At 39.6% G+C, this 23,404-nt stretch overlaps 1 protein-coding gene across 6 annotated transcripts in view; it reads left to right on the top strand.

Annotated features, from left to right (window-relative positions):
- tsnare1 (T-SNARE Domain Containing 1) overlaps window positions 1-23,404 on the top strand; it is a 271,580-nt gene that overhangs the window by 123,338 nt on the left and 124,838 nt on the right. The gene's annotated exons all lie outside the window — the stretch shown is intronic.

Genomic DNA, 23,404 nt, shown 5'->3' with positions numbered 1-23,404 from the left:
AACATACCTCTTGACCTCTTTGTGACCACACTGTTGCTTTATTTTTTTGCAACTCTTATATTCTACATAACTAATAAACAAAAAAAGCGCTTTACTTTGACATTTAACAATAAGAACATCTTTTGTACATTTATTACACAAAGCAGGCACCATGTGGAGCATTCTTGACAAGGGGCTATTGACTGACCTGTTATTTTTGTTGTAAATGCCTATTGAACTGTTGTTTTCCTCCTGGGATTCTATTGACTTAGATGCATTTTAAATAAAGGCAGTACTTGTAAGGTTAGCATGAAAGTGTTGATCTGAAAAAAGCAAAAACCAAGAACATGGCTCAAATGTCAGCCATTTCTCCATTTTTAATAACACACAATGTTGAAGAATTGAGTATGTTATACTGTAGTATGTGGTCAGGAGCCTTTTAAACAACAAGCCTTATTTGAACATCAAGTTTTTTTGTGAAAGGCATTAGGTACTGCAGCTATAAAATATAGTTAAAGGGAAGTTAAAAATGCTGGAAGAAAGTAAAATTATAATTTTACTTTCACCTAATTCTGTTATGGTAAATGCAGATGGACCCAGGAAGCAGAACGCACGGAGGCAGAGTTGCGGTGAAGACAGTTTATTTACAGTGAGGGGGAGGTATTTACAAGGACAAAATATATACAGTGTATGAATGGGGACGCAGAGCCAGGACGTGCAGGTGACGAAAACACACACAGGTAGTGCACTCGATTTGGTACTGTTTGATGCCAAAACCTCCAGACGGAAAACAAACCAGTCGAGGCAAAATCCTAGGGAGGAAACAAAACTTACAGTCACCAAAATAATCCAAGAGCTCCAGCAGGCAGGGGCAGAATTTCAGACGCTCCAAAAAAACGCCAATACTCCGACACTAGTCTTCTGTCAGGTAGCTCCTAAAGAACACTTCTGAGGAAAGCATCTGATGAGTAACAGGTGTGCCAGGTTCAGTGACTCACTGCCCCGCCTACCTATACAAAAAGGGAGGCACCAAAAAACACATACAGACAAAAACACCACATAACCAGAACCCAACTCCTAACAAATTCTAGTAATGACCACACATTAACCAAAGAAAACTGGGCTATTTACGGATTCAGTGACTTCTTCAGGATGAAAAAAGTACAGTGTAGGATTTATATTGGAAAGTGTCTATAGAGATTGAAAATGTGACATCACTCAGGGGTAAAACCGCAAAGAATTCTGGGAACTCGTGGCAAGAGGTACTAGCGCACGCAGGCTTTCAATTGAAATCAGTTATACAGCGATAAAAAGAAACACAAAAAATGGCAAGAAGCTGTTGTATTATTAACTGCAATAGCCGGTCGCATGACAGCCACGGGAAGCCGACGGGTAAAGAGATCGGTTGTTATCGGATTACGTCGTTGAAGAGCAATTGTTCGAGCCATGTTTCCGAAGTAACAATGAGGCGACGGGTGGCCTGGATTGCAGCCATTCAAAGACCAAATATAACGTCCCAGAACCCTCCAGCTCACAGGTTAGTCTGCTCCAAGCATTTCCACAAAGGTCAGTCTGCTGTTGTAGTTAATGCGTCATTTTTCTTAACATAATTGGTGATATAGGTTACAAGCAAGTCTGGCGCTGAACAGAAATTGTCGTGCTATGCTCCTTTGTTTATTGTGTTTATTGTGCATAAATAGTGAATTGTCCTGACACAATATTGCGTTTCACTTCTGTTATTATGGTACATTGACAAAAACATATACTTTTATTCACAGGATAAAACAGTTGTTTTGTATCACTAATTGTCCAGTACGATTACAGCATACAGTATTATTGTCACTGCTACATTTCTGTAATGCTACCAGAAATTATTTCCACTACTAATTAATTACCGTTGAGCTCAAAGGTCCTATTAATAAACGGTTAAGGAATGTGTATTTATGACGACGATTTGTGAGACTGGTAAACTTATGATACGTACGATGGTCTTTACTTTCTACACGGTGCATTTCAAGGTCCTGTACCCATACGTCGGTAAACTGTACCTGGGCTTGTTGCAGTGACCTGAAGTTACTAAACTTCATGAGTGTATGCACTCACTCCAAGAACCGTATGATTATAAATATGAGCGTGGTGAAAGTTGGGCAGCACGCTAACGTCTTTTGTCCCTCTGTGTGCTCGTAAGGGTCTGACCCTTTCACTCCTTTGATTTTTTTTCCTCGTATCTTTTCTTTGACTTTTCATCAAGTCTGTCTTTGTACGGACCGGCATTGTTCTCCTTCGTTTTGTACATACCTTTTTGGGGGGCAAAGAAAAAGAAAGAATTTATTGGAACCGAAGAATGAACGTTTGCATTTGATGCAGGTACTTGGATTGTTTTGCCACGAGTTCCCGGCATGCAATGCGCGAAAGTCACGTGGTCTGTCAATCTCTATAGGGGAGAGTAGTGCAGCACATAAAAATCTCACACAAGATCAGCACTAACAGAAAAACAATTTAGGAAGCTGCTTGTATCGAGGAAGTAAAAGGAAAAAGGATGTGGGTCCAACTTTATAGTTACAGGAGGATAAGGACAATGGAAAGCCAATCAAACATCTTTAAAGCTACACAATTTGCTCAAAACTTAGCCTAGCAACATATAAACTCAAAAAACAGCACAAATTAAGTTTGCTGACGTTGTGGTATGTAGTCTTTATCCTGTTGTGAGAGTGATTTTCAGGTGAAACTGGCCTTACATCAACCACAGAAAATGCACTCTGGAATCTCTGGAAATTTACTAGAAATCTTTCTCACTCTGGAAAAATATCAAAAGCTGATGTCCACAGGTTACCTCATGCAGCTTTGTTGCCTAAAACCAAACCCCAATGTTTTATATGAACATGCTTTTTGCTGACTCATCAAAACCATAAAGAGTAAATAGAGAGTAAATACCATCCTTACAATCGTGAGTCAGTGACAATGATGTTATTAAACCTGTCAGAAAGTTCTTACCTGCCATTTCAGCCTACTTTCAAACATCAGTTAATGCAGTTTTGTCAAAGCCACAGACATGGCTCACTTACACACAAATTCACGCTCTGCATCTGACCCCCGATGCACAGGTTTAAGGTACTGTCACTCCTGATTGATCATTTATGATGATGAGGGTTTTTTTTTTTTAATTTTTGGACCACTTATCCATCCCAGTGAACAGTGAATTTTAACTTACTTTGCCTGTTTTTCAGTCCTTTCATTTAGCTCCTTTTGTCCTGTATATAATGAAAGTCTGCCTAATCTGCACACTGTAACACGCCAAGCTTGAAGTGCAGATTTGTTGGTATCTAAAACTGGACAATTATCTGCTTCTGCGGGAAATTAGACCAAACCACATTATCGTAGCAGAACAAGGTGGTCCTTTTTTGAATTTTCCACACTCAGCATATTTTAAAATTGTGGTTTAAGACCAGATAAGGTCAGGTCCCCATATAGGAGCCTCTACTATAGAAAAGATTAAAACAATAGTGATGTACCCATGTCTACATAGAGAATTACTATTCTTATTCTTTATACTGCCTGTGAAGCCATTTCCAGAACTTAACTCCACTGTAAGAAAAGGGAAATGAAATACATCCCCCACTATTCTCTCTGATTAAGTTTGCTTGAGTCAGCATCTTTCAAAGTCACAGTCTAATTTCCTCTTTCATTCCTTATCATGCTGTGGTGGAGGAATACCTACTAGTTTCATGCAGGTTTTGTTGCCAGAACCAACTAATCACATTGTAAACACGGGTAATCAGAAGCTTAATGTGGTGATATAAAGATGTACACATATGAAAAAATACATACAGTAGCTACTATAGCATATAGAGTATTCATTTGCATGTACACCGTCATAAGCTGTTGTCAGTAGCTGCCGTGAAGATATTTTCTTCCTCACCTTAGCTGTCCTGCTGTGGAAATATCACAGCAGGACATGGGCTTCATATGTTAAACGTTGTTTCTCCCATCTTTGTAAAAGGTGTATTCACCTGACAATGAACGGAAAACTAACTGGGGAAAACCCTTGTGCACTCACTTTGTCCTTCAGAACACCCTTGATAAACACAGACACAAATTGTATTCTTTGTCTTGTAAATTATAAGGGGGTCTAGAGGACAAGCTGGAGCAACTCTTGAGATGTCGCACAAACACAAATAACGAGATTAACTGCCTATACAGACAGTAGGAATGGGAACCTCAAGTCTTAAGTTTAGCTTGAGAAGTAGATGAGGCATGCCAGTGTCAAATGACTTGATTCTCCTTGAAACAGTGTCGATAGTAAAGCTAGTATATTTGAAAACAACCAGAAAACAGGTAGCTCCTTTAATCATTTAAAAACAAAGCAATATAAGTAATAATAATAACGATAATACTAGTAGTAATAATAAGTAAAAACATTTTTGGTTTAATACTTTCGAAATCTTTCAATATTTCAAAATTATAGTGATTTACTTTCACATTAATTGTCTCGTGACCCCTCCAAGTTTAGCCTTTTAGATGATCTGAACATCTGGTTCGGTTCAATTCAAATCAATTTTATTTACACAGCGCCAAATCACAACAACAATCGCCTCAAGACGCTTTATATTGTAAGGTAGACCCTACAATAATACATACTGAGAAAAACCCAACAATCATATGACCCCCTATGAGCAAGCTCTTTGGCGACAGTGGGAAGGAAAAACTCCCTTTTAACAGGAAGAAACCTCCGGCTGAACCAGGCTCAGGGAGGGGCGGGCCATCTGCGGCAACCGGTTGGGGTGAAATAAGGAAGACAGAGAGCCAGAGAGATGATTGAAACTTGCCTGAACTACAAAGTAGTTAAAAGTAGCACATTGATGTGCAGAAGCAGTGAATGTGCCAGTATTAGTAATATAATTTATTTTGTAAACACAAGAACATTTAGTTGGCTATAATTCTGTACTATTTGCGAATTCAGCATTTATACTTACATGAGATTTAAATAATTCTTTATTTTGTGTGATAAAGGTCAGATAGACAGATTTGTAATTAAGAAATATTTCAAGCAGTAACAGTAAAGGTATCATGAATAGCTATCTATTCATGTTAACTTTGCCCTCCCCAATTCTATTACAGAGATTTAGGAAAGTGAAAGTCACATAGTGTTTAACCCTTTAGAGCCGGTCGGAGCGGGCACGCTCTGTTTTACGTAACTATTTTTAAATCCCATTAGCTCTGCAACCACGTAAGGTGGCGCAATAAATTTTTTTGCATATGAAACCGGAGGAGTTGTACTTACATCTTATGCCATCAGCTTGTCCTCGGTCACGGTTTCCTTCTACATATAGCTTTGCAAAAACTGCATAAAAAGCACTTGCAGCAACAAAAACACAATATTCCAGAAACACGCTTTGCCGATCCGATCAGCTGTTCATAACACTTCCTACGTTGGAATAGACGTCAGCGCGAACTTTTGCATGTCCGCCATTACCTGCCCGAAACCGGAAGTGACGTCATTTTCGCGGAAATGTAGTTTTTTTTTTTTACCATCAGGGCATCAGGGCCTATACTGGTGTTTTTAAAAGTTATGTTTGACTTTATGACTTTCTGTGTCGTTTCTGGGATGCTTAGGACTCATATTGCAGTGCTGGAAATAGTTTATTTTGATGCAGATGCTGCTTTTTTGCAAATTTGCAGTATAATATATATTTTCATTTTTCCTGCAGTGTATAAAAATTGGTGTATTTCAAAAATAAAACTATGAAGACACTCAAAATAAATTTCCTGTTGTTGGAAACTATTTTGTGCAACTTTTTTGTATTTACAGTTTTGAGGGATAAACCTCTTAAATTTCTCTAACTAGAAATATATGTTAGAAAAGCAAAAAAGATTTTCAATTTTTTTGTAGTTTATTGCACTTTTTTGCAATTTATGTAATTACTATGCACTTAATGAATACATATTATTAAAATCTGGGCTATAATTGTTGTATTGATGTATAGCAACTTGAAATGCTCCCAAAAATGGCACCACACCATGTAAAAATATAATATAAGCTCTGGCGGACTTGGTTCTATGGTAGGTCTTAAAGGGTTAATTGGGTAAAAAGTTCAAACTCCCTACAGCTATAAAAAGCATTTTTACATGAAAATGTTCTAAGGTTTCATTTTTAGTTTTACTGCCTGTAGTAACTATTTTGCTAATTGCACAAAGCATATTCTTTCAGGACAACCTGCTGGCTAACCCAATCAAAAGGTGGGGATTATTTCTTCCATCAGAACCTTTAATATCTGTTGCTTCATCATGGACGGTAGTATCAAGTGGAGAACTACAGCACTCTGATCGCAAGCCACTTAATTCTGAAAAAGGCCCTATAGACTCATATGCTGCAGTTGTCCTTTGAAATGAATGCAAGTCTTCTTTGTGCTTATGGTAAGAATGGTACCCTCACCCCTACCACCAAATCTCTTGCTTAATAGAATTCGACCCGCCCCGTAATCGTGGAAATGCACATGGCGAAAAGTGGATTAATGGCCAGCACCCTCTGAGTGTCATTGTCTTTGTTAGCATATTAAGCATTCACAGATGTTCTGGCAGTAATGTGCCAAAGTACAATGGGCCAGTGTTTGAGGGGAGCGCCCCTAAATGAATGAGAACCTCTCTGCAGATGCAAAACTCCACATTATGTTACTGGCAAATATGGAACAATAGCGACTGAAATATGAATATTTGGAAAATTTAAATGTAAAAAAATTAGGTTTTTTTTAAGTTTTCAGATTAGCATTCGTAGAAAGTAAAATAGGTCTACTGTACCGTTAAATAGGTTATTAGGCATACATTTTCCCATGATGTTTCAGATACATATTCAAATTTCTCCCCTCTGCATTTAACTGTCTGCTGACGCTATTTTGGAAATAAACATATGACATGCTCAAGACTACAATTAATTGAAATATTTTTATGCCACAATTTTAGGAGAATAGCCAATGTATAGTCATGTTGTAAGATTGATTTTTAAAATTATATCATGTGCTACTCTGACGTAAAATTCTGTTAAGGTAATGAATATTTTTTCAGACTGTTTTACTTGTAGCAGATCCCAGGACAGACCCAGAACATGGAGATATTGTGTGGCTAGAGATGCCTCAGGTTCCTCCTGGAAGTGGTGGCTGGTGAGGTAGATCCCTGTTTAGCTGCCTTCAAGGCTAGGACTTGGGGATCGATTGCTGGATGGCTGGATACTTCAGAAAATGATTTGAATATAAGGATTTGAATATAATATATATATAGGGCAGCACGGTGGCACGGTGGTTAGCACTGTTGCCGCACAGCAAGAAGGTCCTGAGTTCAATTCCAACATCAGGCCGGGGTCTTTCTGTGTGGAGTTTGCATGTTCTCCCCGTGTTTGCGTGGGTTCCCTCCGGGTACTCCGGCTTCCTCCCACCGTCCAAAGACATGCAGCTTGAGGGGATAGGTTAATTGGAAAATCCAAATTGCCATTGTGTGAATGTGCGAGTGAATGTGAGTGCAAATGGTTGTCTGTCCCTGTGTGTTGGCCCTGCGACAGACTGGCGACCTGTCCAGGGTGTACCCCGCCTCTCGCCTTATGACAGCTGGGATAGGCTCCAGCGCCCCCCGCGACCCTGAAAAGGATAAGCGGATGGATGGATCATTTTTTATATAACCAAACTGAATTCTTCTGTTCTGTTTTTTTACGGCTAAGTTTTCTCATCTCACTTTGACAACAACTGTTCAAACTTCATTCTCTCTGGCAGTGTCATGAGGTCATCAACCTGAGTCTTGAAGAAGTTCCCAGATATGCTGAGCTCATTATCGGGTTGCTTTAATTCAAGCTGTGCTCCACCTCTTGCTAAACTAACATGGAATGATGTTGAAGGTCAGGAAATCTTATATAGCACTGCTTTGTCAAGCAGCTATACATTGTCCTGCTGAAAATTTGTCCCACTAAGCTTAAACCATATGAGAGCATGTGTCACTGCGGGATATTGTAGTAGCCATGCTGATTACATGTTGCCTTGCATTCTGCGAAGAAGATTGGACAAAAGAAACCAGCAAAGCCAACCAAACACCATCACAGCTTCTCCATTTCATGGTGGGAACCACACAGGCAGATTCCATAGGTTCAGTGTCTACAACCAAAACTACACATTTACGCTCATCAGACTGAGACCATATTTTTGATCAAAAAGCTTCTTGTGTCTTTTCTAATTGATGTCCAATGGTATGTTACACAAAAACGAATCAGTGCACCTCAGAGTGAAATATTCTGAATATTGCTGCGAAGTCCAAAATTGTATCTATCACGAGACATTTTTTGTTTTTTGGGTTTTTTTGTTTTATATATATGCGCTGTATATAGTTGCATCTATACAATACAGTGTAAAGTTTATTATTCATATACAGCTCATTGTATAGATACAGCTGTACCTACAAAACATGCTAAGCCATTTACGAACATTAAAATATCTATAGATGACATTCTTGTGTGTATTTCACATTTTACCGTGAGGCCAGGTTGGGTATAAAATTATGTGAGAGAGACTCATAAAGCCAGACTGAAAGACTACCTCAAACTCCCTAAGAGTTAGATTTCTTTCATTCCAGGAATGCTATTCATCCATGAAGTCTGGACTGTTTTATTATGTCTTTTCTAGTCTTAATCTTCCAAGAGTAGCCCATCAACTATTATTTGTTTCACTGTGTATCTCCCTTGATGAGGAACACAGTGTTGTGTCACCAGGCAGATGAAAGTGTCAGTAAACAAACTCAGAATATGATTACTTTGTTGCGTGTGCTGCCAGAAATATTAGCTAATTTCACCTCCTCGTTTAAAAGACACACACACACACACACACACACACACACACACACACACACACACACACACACACACACACACACAGAGTTGATGAGGTGTGAAGTTTATTATTCATAAAACGAACATGCTAAACAAGCCAGTGTTTATTTCTGTAAAATGTACCATGGAGTGAAACTATCAACAGAACAGAGGGAAAGTGTCACATGCTGATGCAACTTAATAACGAACTTGAATATTCTGACCCTGCTGCAGCAGACAGAAATGTATGTCGTCTATATTTAAAGAATAAATCATAGATTTGGGTAGAAGATAGATGGAGCATTAATGTTAATGGTTTGGCTGCTGATGTCTGTTTTTGTGTTGTTTTGGTTTGATTTGACACACGTATAGGAGAATAATAAACAATTAGTCAGCAGTGTTGGGAAGGTTACTTTTAAAATGTATTCCACTACAGATTACAGAATACATGCCCCAAAATCTATTTTGTAATGTATTCTGTTACGTTACTCAATGAGAGTAACGTAATAGAATACTTCTGATTACTTAATATATTATCATGCTTTTTACAACTACATGAATGTACTATTGCTGTGTGATTTACAGTATTACTATTACTGAGTAACAGTGGGGTGGACATTAGGTAAGGCTGCACTTTTTGCAGCGATCTCATATAGAAAACTATTCCACGCGTATATAAAACAGGGCCGTGGCTCCGAACCATAGTAAAGGGACCTCTGGCTAATGTTGTAATAGTAATTTTACAAATGTATGTTGAAGGGATATTACTGCTCTCTGTTGGTGTGTTTGTGCATTACATGCAATAAAAGGGGTTTGTTAAAAACATCAGGTTATGGGCCCAGAGGTCGCAAAGGGACGCTGCTAACATGTTTTTTGGGAGTCATAAACAGAGTTGTGGGAAGATAGACTGTTTATTGACAAGCTGAGCGGATCGGAGAATTGGGTAACGTGGAAATTTCAACTGGAGCACCTGTTGAAGGCAAAAGGACTGTGGGGTATGGTACAGGAGACGGAGAAGTTAGCTGCGGGTGCTAATGCTCAAGCACGAGCTGAACTTGAACAGAAGAAGGAAAAGGCATTTTCAGTGCTGGTACTGAATGTAAGTACACCCCAATTGTACTTGATTACAAACTGTAAGACCCCCATGGTCTTATAGAAGCATGGGAGATGCTAAAAGCACAGTTTGAAAGAGATACTGTTGCTAACAAGCTATTTCTGAAGAATAAGTACTTCCGGTGTGAAATGAAGGAAGGAGAACATCTCAATGATTATTTAAAAAGGATGAAGGAACTTACTGATCAGCTAGGGGCAATAGGTTCTGTAATTGAAGAGGAAGATCAAATTGTCACCCTTCTAGGTAGTTTGCCACCCAGCTATGCAACTGTTGTTACTGCTTTGGAGACAAAGATGGACAATCTGACACTACAGTTTGTTCAACAAGCCTTGATAAATGAGGAACAAAAGTGAGTGCTTACTGACAACACCACTGTGTCCAGTAGTGTATCAGCTATGTCATCTCAGATGCATAGAAGTGAACAGAGTGGATCAAAAACACTGGGAGAAAACAGCTCCGACTCATGGAGATGTTACAAATGTGGGAAGGAAGGACATATCAAGCGTGATTGTCCAAGCATTAAAAAGAAATATAAAGCCCACAAGGCTAAAAGCGTGGTATATAAGGCCAAAGAGGACTCATATGAGGGAGCTTTTGTTGTAAATGAGTCATGTAAAAGTGATGCACAACAACAAGAATGGTTAATTGATTCAGGAGCATCAAAACATATGACATGGAATAAAGAAGCTCTACAAAACTACCAAGAGTTTTCAGAACCACAAACAGTGAAACTCGGTGATGGCAGAGTAGTTGAGGCTTTAGGTCTGGGCAACATAACAATGAATATGTCATTCAGAGTTAGTGATGGAAAAGATGTCACAATGTATGATGTGCTGTATGTTCCCAAATTATCAATGAACCTTTTCTCAGTGGGAGCTGCTGCCAAGAAGGGAAACACAGTGAAGTTCAAAAGGACTCATTGCTACATAAGAGGAAAGAATGGAGCTCTCCACGGAATTGGAACACAAAGATCTGACAGCTTGTATCAGCTGGATATCGAGGGAAACTGCACAACTTGTCATGGAGCGTTAACTGCTTCAGTTCCAGCAAGTATGTGGCATCAGCGCCTAGGTCACACTACAAATCTGAAAAAACTCAAAAACTTGGTAAAAGGAGTTAGCTTTACAAAAGAAGAGGAGGACATTTTTTGTGAAGCTTGTGTTGGGGGCAAATTATCAAGAAAACCTTGCAAATCAGTGGGAGAAATATGATCAAAACGCAAGTTGCCATTAGTGCATAGTGACGTTTGTGGTCTCAATTCACAGATTTATGGTGCAGACTATGATGAAACATTCTCTCCAGTTCTACGATTTGGTTCAATTCGTACATTGTTATCATTTGCTGTACAAAACAATCTAAATGTGCATCAAATGGATGTTGTGACTGCATTCTTGAATGGACACCTGGAAGAGGAAATCTACATGGAGCAGCCAGAGGGTTACATCAAACCAGGGCAGGAATATCAAGTCAATATATGGACTGAAGCAGTCTCCACGTTGCTGGAGCAAAGCTTTTACAGAGTTCATGAAAAGCATTGGTTTTACACTGAGTACTTCAGATCAGTGTGTGTTTGTTAGAACAGGTCAGGAGTTGGAAATATTGGCTGTGTATGTTGATGATCTGATTACAAAATCAGCAGAGAGCACGAAGAACTTAAAGGACACTCTGAAGAAACACTACAAAATGAAGGACATGGGTGAGCTATCCTACATTCTGGGCATCTCACTGGTCCAAGACAAGGCCAAAAACCATGTTGTGCTTCAACAGAGACAGTATATTGAAAACATACTACAAAAGTATGGAATGGACAGTGCCAATCCCGTAGCAACTCCAGCTGACACAAATGTCAAATTAAGAAAGAGTGATGATGTCAGTCAACCTGTAAACCCAAGCATGTATCAGTCAATGGTTGGAAGTTTATTGTATGCTGCCATGGCAACACGACCAGATATAGCACAAGCAGTGAGTGTGGTGTCAAGATTTAATGCAAACCCAAACACTACACACCTTACAGCTGTGAAAAGAATTGTGAGATAGTTGAAAGGAACTCTAAACCTGGGACTCAAATATCAAAGGACAGAAACAGGAACCTTGGTTGGGTATTCAGATGCTGATTGGGCAGGTGATCAGGACGATCGACGTTCTACAACTGGAAACATCTTTCTACTTGCAGGAGGTGCGGTCAGTTGGCTTAGCAAGAAACAAGCAACAGTTGCACTTTCAACTGCAGAGGCTGAGTATATTGCTTTGAGCCAAGCTGCACAAGAAGGAGTTTGGTTAAGACGATTACCAACTGAGCTTGGAATAAAGACCACGGCAACAGTGATCCTGGAGGACAATCAAGGAGCAATTGCAATCGCAAAAAATCCAGTTGATCATACAAGAACAAAGCACATAGACCAGGGGAATTAAACTAAAATTTGAGGAGGTCCAGTTGGAGAAAATCTTCTCAAGCAGAGTTCCAGGACATCATAATGTCTAACTTGCGTTATGATTGTGATAGAGAAGCAGCCTTTTTTTTTTAAATCAATATCTGAACGTATGAACAATAGACTGTCAAATCAATGAAAATACAAGTTAAAAACATTTCAGCAAAATTTATTGTTGACACTGAAACACACAGTAGGCCTACATTAGATGTAGGGCTGCAGTTTAAAATGAATTAGAGAAAATAAATAAAATGGCTAAATTGCTCATCTTAACACAAAGTGCTTAATTTCAGAAAAAGAATAGCAGCAGCAGCAGCTTGAGTTTCCCTTTTTCTTTCCCTTTTACATCTCGACATAACAGTCCTAATACATTTTCAACAGATAACATCAAAACATCTTAACAATTTTACAGTTTCTCTTTCTTTGTCCCTTATATTCCACTGTCCCACTTTCTGTTGTTCAGTGAGAGAATTGAGCTTTAGTTTGCTCTACTAGGATTTTAAATCTGGGCTGGAATGGTGTCAGGGCCATTCTCATACACATGTGTAGGTGCTCACTGGTGAGCCTGGAATGGTATTTAGTTTTTATTATGTTCATTGTGGAGAAAGCTGCCTCACAGCTGTATGTGGAGCCAAACATGGTCAAGATGTGCAGGGCTACTTTCCTCAGATTTGGGAAAGCTGTCTCAGAGACCATTTGGGGCCAGAAAGTGGCAGGTTCAGTTCTTCCAAACTGCTCTTTCAGGGCCACATTTGCTTGGAGATCAACCAGTTGCATTTGAAGAGGCCCAGCATTTGGCCACTTGAAGTGCTGTGTGACTTCCTTTGAGAACCCTCTGACATCAGTGATGAGAAATGGGTTCTTTACATGGTGAGCTGCTGTCCAAAGCTGAAGCTATCAAAACGTTTGCTGACGTTTTCAATCATCTTATCAACAAAGTCAACAAAAGAGGACACATCTCTCTGTCCCTGAACCTGTTCCGTCACTGTTGGGAAGTGTGCATAGTCTCCTTGCAGGTCTTCTTGGAAAACTTCAAGTTTCCTCTGAAAGGAGCGGGCAGCTGTCATCAGTTCACAAATTGACTTGTCCTTGCACTGCAGCTTCAAATTCAGTTCATTCAGGTGTGAATTGATAGCAACCAAAAAGACCACAATATCCATGTTTTTCCCATCATTTAAAAAAAGAGAAAAGTTTGTTGCTCTCTGACGTTCCAGCTCTTCCAAGAAAGCTGCTATTTCACATCTGATGGACCAAAATCGCTCCAATGCCCCGCCTTTTTCTGAGCCATGTCACATTGTTGTGAAGCAGAAGATCATCAGCGTGTGCACCAACCTCTGAGGAATTCCCTGAGCATGTAATGTTGACAAGAAGAAGATGCCCTGAGAAAATTTATCATTGTTTTCATCACATTAGCATAGTCATCTGCAGGGTTTTAATAGTTTTGCAATTTTCATTAGTTTTTATTTTTATTTAGTTTTGACTTCAGATTTTCAATTTTATATCAGTTTTAATTAGTTTTTACCAATTGTTTGCTAGTTTAGTTTAGTTTTTATTTTTTTAAAAATCCTTAGTTTCAGTTTAGTTTTGATTAGTTTCAGTTATAGTTTTAGTTGTGTTTGCAATAATTAAGTGTAACAAAATCCCAGTTTCATCATATCAGTCATGCTCTTCTGCTTATCCTTGGGTATGTTGCTATTCCAGCTACCATACCCTGCACCCTGGACAGGTCGCCTGTCTGTCGCAGGGCTAACACGCAGAGACAGACAACTCACATTCCCACCTATGGGTTCTTTAAATAAATAAATAAATAAAGGCAGATGAACAACCATTGATACCAGGCAACTATAAAATGTATGTCTTGGCCCCAATGAGACTATTAACTCTTGCAGCACCGGGTGTTCATAATTTTGGTTCAAGTGAATTGATAAACTTTTTGAAGGCAATTGACTCACACAGTTATGTAGATGTCCCCGTCCTGTTGTCTCGGGATGCATCACGCTGCCTTGCCTGGGGTTAGCTTCTGTTTCTGGGATGAGGGTTGAGTGTGCTCCCTTCTCAAGGTAAGCTAGGTTAGCCTTCTTGTGCGAACTTTTCAAGTGCACTTTAAGGTTTGTGGGATTTTTTTCCCTTTAGAAATGTCCCTCATAATTTGTCTCTTTCCACTACAAGACACTTGCTTTATCCAAAACACAGTCATATTCAAAGTAATCCCAAATTGGACTCTGGCGCTTTCTCCCGACTTTTCCTGACATGATTCTGCGCGTGGACGGAGCAGCAACACAGACGACTTGACTAACGTACTGCCACCTGCTGGCATAATTAGACAGCAAGAAAAAATCTGGAAACTAAACTTCATTTTCACCCTTGGCTATTGTATGACACGCACACATCAATGAAAACTAAACACATTTTTGCTATAAATCCAGTTAATTTTAGTTAGTTTTGTGAACACTCATTACAGTTTTAGTTAGTTTTCCTTTTTTTGTTTATATTTTTATTTCCGTTAACGAAAATGTTTTTTCACTTCTAGTTTTCGTTATTTTGTTAGTTTTCATTAACGATAATAACCTTGCTCATCTGACTGGGTGGAGTATAAAACAGACTGATGAATAATACAATGGTAAGAGATTAGCACAAGATTGTCCTGTTTCATTCTTGCTACATCTCTCCTCTCTCTCCCCATCATAGCAGGGGCTCCATCTGTGGTTATTGAAACCACTTGGTTTGGCTCTATGCCTCGCTTTTTTAACATTTCCTTAATGGCCAGGTAGACATCCTCTCCTCTTGTAGTGCTCTGAAGGGAAGTTACACCTAGCAGGTCTTCACAGAACTCTTTCTTATCATTGTTGAAGAACCTTACATAAACCAACAGCTGAGCATCGTCAACAACAGCTGAGCATCGTCAGACACATCAGTTTCCACCGGTGTGGAAACCAAAAGTAGAGAGGGCATAGCCTAACATATGAAACAGGAAAATTAATTTCAAAAAAGTAACTGTATTCTGAATACCACCTTTTTAAACGGAAACTGTAACAGAATACAGTTACTCATATTTTGTATTTTAAATACGTAACGGCGGTGCATGTATTCCGTTACTCCCCAACACTGTTAGGATGTCACCAACCAATAACTTAACTACAGAGTTCTTAAATTGTCTGTATCACACAACATGCAATGTTATTATTGTTATTATTATTATTACTACAATTCCATTTAAAATATGGATAAGTAACACCAGCATGGCAGATAGCTGCAGTGCTTGAATTAGTGACTTGAAGCCTTGCAAAGAGGTCCCGGTGTCTGCACACTTGCCAATCAAAGCAGCCACACTGTAACTTAAATCAGCATCCAAACAGTATCCAGATGGATGATTTATAAAGTGATTGGCTACTCTACAGTTGTTTTGAATGATCTGTAGAGACAGAAACATTTTGGACATGCTTTTTTTGGATTCAGTTTCTTGTGGCTGTTAGAGTTTTTGTCACGTACGAGGATGTTGACTGGATTAAACTAAATGAGATACTTTCTCTTAAGTAGCAAGTTAACTGTTTGGCTCATGTTAAACTTTGGAAACAAAGAAAACAGACAGACTTTTCTTAGTTCTCTATGCTAAGCTAGGGTAAAAATATCCTGACTTCAGAGCTGTACACCGATTCTCAACAATAGTGTACATTTCACAAAAGATGCCATTTTGCTTTACAAATATTATACATTACAGTTGCATATTGTATAAAATGCAATAAAGATTCCCTGTTGCTATGAGATAATTATTCCCTTTCTCTGTTTGGTCAGAAAGTTCCGGCTACACTGAAATTAAATCAGAGATTAGGAATAACAATCAGTTCTTACGAGTACACTATACCAAAGCATCTAAATCTAACTTTAGTCCAGACTTTGACTAGGCCACTTCAAAACCTTCAAAACAGGATTTTCTGGTAGAGACCAGAATTCAAGTCAGTTTCTGAAGCAGCAAAGCAGCACCAGACCATCACACTACAACCACCATGTTTGACAGTTGGTGTGAGGTTGTTTTTATGAAATGCTGTATTACTTTTATTTTAGATATAACGTAAACACCAACCTTTCAAAATGTTCAACTTTTGTTTTGTCATTCCACAGTGTATTTTTCCAAAAGTCTTGGGGATTATCTTGCTGTTTTTGATCAACGGTTTTTGCCTTGGAACTTTCCCCTTTCTCTTCTTATTGCTGAACCGTGAACATTGACCTTAACTGAGAAAATCTAGAACTTTAGATCAAATCAATAAGTGAAAATGTTATTCATATAGGACTACAGAACAACAACAACATGTGCAAAATAAAAACAGCCCCAGCATAGTCTCTCTCTCTCTCTCTCTCTCTCGCTCTCTCTCTGTCTCACACACACACACAGATAGCGGTGTGTGCTGTCAGTGAGGAAAAAACAGGGACTAGGTAACAACATTAAATAGATAAATAAATGCAAAAGATTAGAAAGCACAATACATAAATAAATAATAATAAAACAATAGATAATTAAAACAAGGCAAAAGGTGTGAGCAAATAAAAGCCAGGTCATAAAGGTTAAGTCTTTAGTTTGGCTTAAAAAGCATTAACATTGTCTGTTATCCTCAGCTCTTCTCTACAGTAACTTGAGAGGAAAAACCTGCCAAAAAATGGGCATTTTCTCTCTCAATCATCTTGAGGTGATAAAAGTAGTCTTAGTTACCCTTCTTTGTTGCCCAAAAGTAAGATCTGGGCAACTTTTGGGCAACAAAGAACAAAGATGGGCTTTGGGCTCTCTGGGCTTCAGTACTACTACTAATAATAATGGATTGGATTTACACAAGGACACAACGACCAGGACAGAGAGCCCGGGGATTGAACTGGCAACCTTCCAGTTACAGATGCGCTTGTCAACCTTCCCAACCCCCTGAGCCACAGTCACCAGCTCAACCAGGATAAAACAGAAGTTTTATCGTGGTTGAGCTATAAAAAGTTTTAATTTCTTTACCAGAAATACAATTTAAAAAGCCTATAGGCCCAGGGTCATCAGGAGACACAACCAAGTAAAGCTGGGTGTCATCAGCATAATCACAGAAGTTAATGGAAAAAGTGTTGGACCTAAAGATTAACCTTAAGGGACACCAAAATTAAATTTTTGTAAATTTTATCTGAGTGATCCTCCATACTTACAATGGATATGTGATTGACACCAGTTTACCATTAGAGAGACAAATCAAATCGTGAAGTCTGTTTAGAATGGAGTGGTCTACATCAGGGGTGCCCAATCCCGGTCCTCGAGAGCTACCATCCTGCAGCTTTTAGATGCATCCCTACTCCAACACAGCTGAATCAAATGAATGGCTTGTTATCAGGCCTTTGCCAAACACGATGGCATGCTGAAGAGGTAACCAAACCATTTGATTCAGCTGTGTTGGAGTAGGGATGCATCTAAAAGCTGCAGGACGGTAGCTCTCGAGGACCGGGATTGGGCACCCCTGGTCTACATTATCAAAGACAGCAGTTTAATAAAGTCGAACTAAAACTGAGAGCCTGTTCTGACTCACATTGAAGGGCATTTAAGATCTTGGCTAATGTAGTTTCTCTACTGTGGTTAGACTACAACTGATATTTCTTGTTTATGTTGTAAGAAATAAAAAAAATATGTAACTGATTAGAAACAAGTTTTTCAGAAATTCTACTTAAAAATGATGGATTTGCCAGTGGCCAACCTAGTTCACCACAGAAGTATCCAGGTTGTCTTGATGCATACTCAATCATCCAGGAAGGAAGTCCTGAAAAGTTGATTCTGTTCATCTGGATGTAGTGTTTTCAATGGGAGAAATGTTTTGTCACTCATCCTAGTGACTTATTTAGTCTCAGCTAACACCATCCCAGCTGGACATTTGTCAAAGCTGGGAAGGCACCTAAAAACCGGTCCCAGGCGATCCAGGGGAGAAGATGGACAACTCCTGCCTAAACGAAAACCCTCAGTAATCCTTATGTGTCAGGAGTATCAGAACAGTTGAGACACATTTTTGGAAACACCAAGGCTCTGTGGTTTAAACCCCAAAACACGTTGCGCCGAAAATTGGTCCAACCTAAGGATCGGGTCCCCCGACACAAACAGAGTAACATAGTGTACGCTGTGTCAGGAAGATTGCTAGGATTTATACATCAGGGAAACCAAACAACTTCTGATGAAGCACCTATTTCACATACAAGGGTCAGTACTACAGGCAGAAACATGGGTGTGCCATGGGTTCCCCAGTTTCACCCATCATGGCCAACTTGTACATGGAAGAAGTGGAAAAGAGGGCTTTGCTATCCTACCCTGAAACACCACCAAGCCATTGGTTCAGATATCTGGATGACACCTGGGTGAAAATCAAATCTCAGGACGTACCACAATTCACGGATCACATTAACTCAGTGGACCAACACATCAAATTCACCAGGGAGGATATGAAAAGTGGCAGGTTAGCTTTCTTATTTTGTGAGATTTCCATCAGTAATGGGGGACATCTAAATGCTGACGTGTACCGTAAACCTACACATACGGATCAGTATTTAAGGTTTGACTCTCATCATCCACTGGAGTATAAACTGGGTGTCATCAGGACGCTACAACACAGAGCGAACACCATCCCCACAGACACAGCAGCCAGGGAGGCAGAAGAACATCACATCAAGAAGGCCCTGAGTTAATGTGGTTATCCCAGCTTTCTTTTGTCAAAGCTGGGAAGGCGCCAAAAGAAAGCTCCAGCCGATCGAGGAGAGAAGGACAACCGCTGCCTAAACGAAAACCTGTAGTGATCCCGTATTGATTGATTGATTGATCATAGTTTATTCATCCCGAGGGAAAGTGGGTTAAGGCTGCCTGCCGTGCCAGCGCCATAATGTATGTCGTATGTGTCATTTTTTGTAAACACTGTGTCTCTGTGGCTTTTAAACCTCAAAACACGCTGCGCCAAAAATTGGTCCATCCCAAGGATCGGGTCTCCCCACACAAACAGAGTAACATAGTGTACGCTGTTAAGTGCCAGGAGGATTTATACATCGGGAAAACCAAACAACCTCTGGCGAAGTGGATGGCACAACACAGACACAACACTCTTTCAATGATGAGGATGTACACATCCTGGACAGGGAGGAACGCTGGTTTGAGCGGAGAGTCAAGGAGGCCATTTATGTGAAAAGGGAAAGACCATCTCTGAATCGAGGAGGGGTCCTAAGGGTACATCTGTCACCATCATACAATGCTGTGATTGCAGCCATTCCCCAACTCTCTGTGAATGGGACTCATGGACATTGATCAGTGGGCTTTGATCTGTGGTTGTTAATCAATGTTCGCGACAGTTCGTATATTAATGATCAAGAAAATGACCTTACAGCCCATTGTTTGCCAGTGGGGCTAGTTTCACTCAGTGGTCTTCAGCCAGTTATCATCAATCAGGTCCTGATTAGGGATGGACTGATCCGATATTATGTATCGTTATCGGTCCGATACTGACCTAAATTACTGGATCGGATTTTGGAGAGAAATAAAAAATGTAATCCGATCCATTAAATATCACGAAAGCACCTCACAAAACTTTCGACATGGCGTAACTCAGCTCATAACCTTGGCACGTCGGAGCAGTATGCGTCACTTGATAGAGCGGCTGTGGCGTGCGAGACCTGTCGGCGGTCTGGTTGAGCATTTAGACTGGAGCCTCGCTACCCAACCGGCATTTCATCTCCGAGGAGGTTATCCCAGAGAGAAGTAAAGCAAGTGTGTAAGTTCATCTCTGAATGTTTGTAATGCATTCCCACGTTAAGCTTAACAACCGATATATGGAGCGACTGCCTCTCTCTCTCTCTCTCCTGTTGCTACTTCAGTCATGAAACTGATCAATGATCAGCTGATCGTCTTTTCTGTCGCGAGTCCGTCTCTCTTGTTTGTTTTTGGCCAACTTTGCACCAGAAAGAGGAAACAAGCGGATAAACAACAGCAGCACGTTTAACCTTGATAAGCTGTTGTTAGAATTTACTTAATATTACTTTCTACACCAGGATCCTTTTCTACGCAGCTGACGGCTGTAACTGTGCAGGGGCGGGTCTACCAAAGTTTAGCCAGGGAGGCAGTTGGGCATTAAAAGGGAAAAGGGGGTACAAAGAAATACTTTTCTTTCTTATTCTCATTTAAAATGTCTAGTTTTTAATAAATAATTATCTGAATCTTACACTCAAAGTTTTAATATAGTTTAGTTTTATATAGATTTATTATTATTGTTATGCATGGCCCAGCAATATGAGGCGCTAATAACCCACAAACTACAGATCCCATAATGCAACGCTGCAGCCTCCTTGCCAAACCCTAGGCTAGCTGGGAACATTCCCGCGTCAATCAAGTCAAACTTCTGTTATTGCGAAGCTAGCCGCTCACACTGGTGGAGAGAAAAGTTGATTCTGAAAACAGAGCCTTTCAGCACCTGTGTGAGACTGAAAATATGTTTACAAACATTGCCGGTAAACCCATGTGTCTTATTTGTGGAGCTAATGTGGCTGTAATTAAGGAATTTAATTTAAGACGGCACTATGAGACAAAACATCAGGATAAGATGAAAAACCGAAATGCAGAGCAGAAACTGCAGAAAGTAGAAGAGCTAAAGAAGAATCTGACATTTCAGCAGCTGTTTTTCACCAGAGCAAAATCACAAAGTGAAGCTGTTGTGAAAGCAAGTTTTATTGTTGCAGAGGAGACAGTCAAATCAGCCCGGTACCACTCTGAAGAGCTGCATGATGAAGGTGTGCGACGTCTTGTGTCCAGACAAAATGCAGATTTTGGCAAATGTGAGCCTGAGCAGAAACGTATGTCAAAGTTTCTTTGACATGAGCGACAGCCACCTGAGCTCAGCAAGGAAATATACTGTCAAGGCCTATGACTCGATATATATCTATATATATCAATACATATATCTTTTTTTTCTCCATTCTGTCCTGATCCTCATTTGTTTTTAGGCAGGAAATGAAAAATTATTTAGACCTGGAACTGCTTAACTACAGATAGATAACCAAATAGCTGGAATCACCACTCATCATACTCTGCCAGGGCAAAATGAAAGGAAAACATGACGGTCATCTTTTCAGGCTGAGATTAACAGTGTGTGGATGCACCTCATATTACTCCTCCACTCTTACACAACAAGCCAGCATCCACTCTGCCTCTCAAACCCACGTTAATGTTCATCTCTCATACCATACAGCCATGTGTTGCTAACAGTAGGTGTACTTTCTGCACATCTAAATGTCAGATGGATTTCAAAAACTGCAGTTCTGTGTGTGTGTTTGTGTGTATGTGATGATATGTAAATTGAACTGTACTTTTATGGTACACTCACTAAAAGTCTGTTTCAATAAGCACTTGAAATACATCTCTGCAAATGTAAATATAAAATGTCAAGTGGGATTTGGAATAGACACTGCATGTGAAATCAGCATGTAAGGCATGGAACATTTTCTAAAGGAGGAACGCTGTTAACGGAACCCTGCAGAGTTTTCTTGTAAACAACCACAGTTATATTTATTTTGTTCCTTACGAGATTGCACTGTGAATTCAAAAGGCTTAAGAAGAATAGTTAAATTAATTCTATATGCAAACCTCATTCTTTGAATCTGTGCTACCATAAATGTTCAGTCTTGACCTCTCTGAAGAACAGCATGCTGAGGAGCTTTCAAAATCTTTGCCTCGCAGTCTTCAGTGAATTAAATACTTTTTTAACATTAGCAGCTCTACAAAGCATTGTACAATACAATTCTCATTCACCTCTCCACACACTAGTGGTTGCTATGAAGGGTGCCATGCTAGTGTAGTAGCTCTTGATAGCCATCCATCCATCCATCCATCCATCCATCTATCCATCTAGCCATTTATCCAGAAAATGAATCGATGGATGTAAAAGATTATAGACAGACTTTATTTTTAAGCTACTATAAGCTGGAGTATTCACTGTGGCACTGAGAGCAGGAGAGCTATTATGGCAAAGCAGTCATTTAGAATTTTACTAAAGGGATGGGAAAGTTGTCATTTCTTTAGGTGTATTCAAATTCATTCATATATTGAAATATGTTGAAAAAGTTAACTAATGTATGATTACATTACAAGAGGTCCTAACCTTTTAGTTGTGTGCTATTGCAGAAGAGGCCTCAGTGAGATGAAATGTAAATAAGAGTGCCAATCAATCCTGAAACAGAAGCTTGCAGCTGCTGTCAAAAGTTTACATTGTTAGTGCTACTCTCTTCAAACCATACCATCTTGTAAATCTTGCCTTTCACTCTTGCTGCTATCCTGTCACAAATTACCTCTGACAATCATCTGCACCCACTCCATCCTGCCTACATTCTCTTCTTAACCTCTTGCACTGTCCATTGTTTTAGATGGTTGACCCCAGGTATTTAAACTCATCTACTTTCACCCTCTGTACTCCTTGCATTTTACCTCTCATGGTAACTGTGTTACTACCTGGAAGTTACATTTATTCTTCTTATATACATTCAAAATCATCACCAAGTTAAGGAGATTTTATTTTACATTCCCATGGCATGCAGAATTATAGGCCTGAGTGATGTACATAACATTTTAAAAATAGAGAAAAGGAAGCACAAAAAAGCTAAACCTTTAAAGCATCCTATGGGGTTATTAAAAAACAGCACTGAGGTTGTATACACTGATTTTTAATGAAAACAACGCAGCAGCATAATCAATATCATAGCTCTCCACTTCGTGAATGCTGACTTGTTACAAATATTCTGCATTGTTATCTGTGCCAGTGGGAGGTCAATGTAAAAAACAAATACAGTTAGTGGTTTAATCCTTGTTACAGCCTAGTCAAGCTCTGTTGTAAAGCATCGTAACTATGATTTCACTCGGAGAACAGCACCACTCCTCCACCACGTGCGTCCTCCACACTCATCCTCCTCCATTCCTCACACCTCCCCCTGCAGCCAGCTGCTCTCAGGCTCCTCAGTTCTCCTTCACTAGTCAGTCAGACCTCAAAGGAATATGAAACACCAACCAGGCAG

This window comes from Maylandia zebra, linkage group LG11 (assembly GCF_041146795.1).
Source record: "Maylandia zebra isolate NMK-2024a linkage group LG11, Mzebra_GT3a, whole genome shotgun sequence".
NCBI lineage: Eukaryota > Metazoa > Chordata > Actinopteri > Cichliformes > Cichlidae > Maylandia > Maylandia zebra.
Note: the sequence above shows the minus strand (reverse complement) of the source record. Positions and strands in the feature narration are given on the sequence as shown.